At 46.4% G+C, this 3,195-nt stretch overlaps 1 long non-coding RNA gene across 1 annotated transcript; it reads left to right on the top strand.

Moving 5' to 3' along the window:
* The first annotated feature begins 244 nt into the window (after positions 1 to 244).
* On the top strand, positions 245 to 1,829 carry LOC140843285 (uncharacterized). The gene is made up of 3 exons (XR_012120911.1): positions 245 to 348; positions 663 to 801; positions 1,693 to 1,829. It is a non-coding gene; the product is annotated as an uncharacterized lncRNA (long non-coding RNA).
* The last annotated feature ends 1,366 nt before the right edge of the window (positions 1,830 to 3,195 follow it).

Below are 3,195 nucleotides of genomic sequence, written 5' to 3'. Positions count from 1 at the left end.
CGGCTGCAGGCAGCTTTCATTTTTTTCATCCAACTGAGGCATAACAGAATCCCACTCCAGCACAGCCCAGCTTGCTGCGGTTTCAAATTGTTATTTAGTGCCAAGTGACCTACAATGACACAGTATATATTACTTTCATTGTATCAAAGAGAGGTTGGTATTAGCGAGATGATGAAATCATCACATTTTGGAGGGATTTGCTATGAAGAAACTATCATTTTACATAAACATCACTGCTCCTAACTTTACATCCATTTGTCTGGCCACCCGATTAGTCAACAATTACAAATTCACTGAACCATTTCCCATGTGCCAGTAATAGTGCTGAAGCTGAGGGGCAGGTCAGCGGTGAGTACAACCCATCCCAAACTTTTTCCTGAAGTACTGGGGATGGTCAGGGGGGCCGGGAGAGTGGAGAGGTGAGCCTTGGCTTGGGAGGGTGCTGCTGACGACTGTGGCAGCCTAACTTGATTGTCTTGCCAGAATCTCCCTTTTATATTAGTTTGAGGGCTTTTGTTGTAGTTTAAAATTTCATGCACATTTTGCACTTGGCTCTATAACCTATCTGTACTTGTTTAAATATTGAAAATGTCCCTCGACTTAGAAAGTTAAGTGCCTCCTGCTTAGCTTGAGCCGCTTGGCATACATCTGCCCGCTCCCAGATGCAAGTGTCACAGGAAAGAGAGGCAGAGATCTCCGAGTCTGGTGGAGAGCCAGTCATACACGCCGACGATGATACTGTGGAGAGGAGAGGCCACCAGGGAGCAGGCACTGAAACCGGGTCTTGAAGGAAGGATTCATGTATGTATTTTATGGCGGTGGGGAAGCATTCTAGGAAATAAGAATGGCTTGTCTAAGTGTGTGGAAATTTGAAATAAAATGACTTGTTTAGGGAATAAGTTGCAAGAGCATAGAGTTTGTGGAGAAGGAAGGAATAAGAAAAGTAGATCGCAGCCAGATTCAAAAGGGCATTGAACGTCACAGTGAGTCTGAACCAAATGCAGAGCCATTGATTCTGCCGATGATGAGAAGCATTTTAAGTTTGTCTCGGGGATTTGTGACCTAGAAATATCACTGCATAGGACTTGGCCAGAGACTCTTAGAGGGGAAGGGCAGTTCAGAGGGCATCTCTTCAGGATTCGCTTCACCCTCGACCATCTGAAATGTGTGTGTTGGGGGCAGCCCACCCACTTCTGAGACTGATTGAGTCTGGGGTGGGGCCTGGCAATCTGTATGTCAAATAGTTCACTTCAGAGCTGGAAGCAGTCAGCAGGCGTGGCATTCACTGATGGTCTGCGATCCTTTCACGGGGCACGTGCGGAGAGATGGCACTCTGGAGAGCAGAGGCCATTTCCCCAGTGTCACCCTCAGTAAGTGGGACTCACACACAGTCCTCTGCTCCCCAGTCACGAGTTGCCCCTACCAGCCCAGGCTGGGGTTTTGGCCCACGTCAGAGTTCCCCTCTTGACCTTCTCCCTGGTGTGTTTCTCCATAACTGCAGGCGTGTAGGAGGACAGACTTGTTTTGCAGAGTGCTGAAAGCTTTGTGTCCCAGCCAAGGTCAGTTTAGCATCCTTATTAACATACTGTAGATAATGGATGTCTAAAAGTCTGAGGGCATAAATATTTTAATGTAGCCATATCATGTCGCTGTTTCTTTCAGACCTGCACTTCAATTTTTATTTACTTTTAGATGTTGCTGGCGTAGGGCCATGAGGTTTTCCATCAACAGAAATGGCTGCTGATTGAAGTGATTTGCTTTCTCTCCCGAAGCTGAAGAGAGACCCATTCTCCAAAGCAGGTGTTTTTAGATCAAGATGGGCTGGTGGATGACACAGTGGGGAATACACTTAGTAAAGCAATGTCATGAATTGGGCTGGTGTCAGCTTCCTGATTTAATGCTTTGCTCTATTTGGTCATGAATTATATATTCTTTTTCAGATTGATCATTTCTCCCACTGATAAAGGGACAGTGTTCTACCCAGTGGGCTTGGCCCCTGCCCTAAGAAATACACTGATGCATCAAAATTCTCTGAGCTGACAACTTGGATGAACTCTGGAGACTGTAAATCTGCAAAGGCAGACAGGGTGTAGGCAGGCCTGGGTGATAGGCCTCTCCTCTTACTTAGTATGCACGGACCACCATGATGGCCGGGCAATTCTTTATCTGCTTTTTACCCAATGTAATTTGCAAATTGATTGTTCTTCCTTGAAGTCTTTCTTAATTAAATACTAAGTGCAGTTATTACCTCAGACAAAGGGGACATTTTAGTGTCTTGGCAGAGGACAGCCTTGGCTCAGTGGATTTTCATTTGCTGAAATGTCCACCAGACTACTGTATGCAGAACTCTACCAGATGGCTACTTCCGGAGGAATGAGATGGCACTCCCTGCCCACAAAGAGCTAGAATCAGGGGAGCTCACAGTAATGACTTAGAACTAAGTGTTTATAGAATGCCTTTGCTTTTCAATGCACTTTTTCCAAACTCTGTCTCATTCCATTTTTACACTATGAATGGCAAACAACTGTTGTCTCCATTTACTGGATGAGGAAACTGAGGGGGAGAGAATGTAGGGGTTTGCCCAAGCTTACATAGAAAAGTGAGAAACAGGACTAGAATATAAGTGACCTGCATTCTTGTCTGCTCCCCATGTTGAGTTAGGCCCAAATGTGTTCATTCAGCACCATTTTTAAATGCCAATCATGACTGGGTCCTGTGGGGATGAGGATGGATATAACAGCCATGGGTGAACAAGGTATCTGATGGATACGGACCTTCCCCAGGCCAGTGGGCAGTCACCTGGGCCACAGCCAGGGTTTTAGTAAGCCTGGGATATGCCTCAGCATACAGTTTCAGAACTTCTTGAGGTGAGTCAGATGGCCATTCAGGATGGAGGTCACAGAACCAGGCTTTTTTCTTACCCAGGATTGCACAGGGCAGCTGAAAGTGAAACCAGGATATTTGACATATGAAGCCAGGAGGGCTGGAGATTTGGGGCGGTGGAGGGGTCGGGGGGGACAGATGTCACCGTGACAGTGCCTCAGCACCCATAGAGAGGTGAGCAGAGTCTCTGCTTCAGGAATCATACTAGGGTCTCTTTGAAGAGGCTCTTCCAGCTTAAGACAGGTCATCCTGATAGGCTGGAAAAAGAAAACCTGTCCCCTTTATCCACACTGAATCTTTCTCCCCTATTTT

This window comes from Manis javanica, chromosome 8 (genome assembly GCF_040802235.1).
Source record: "Manis javanica isolate MJ-LG chromosome 8, MJ_LKY, whole genome shotgun sequence".
Lineage (NCBI taxonomy): Eukaryota > Metazoa > Chordata > Mammalia > Pholidota > Manidae > Manis > Manis javanica.
This window is presented reverse-complemented; position numbering and strand designations above follow the sequence as displayed.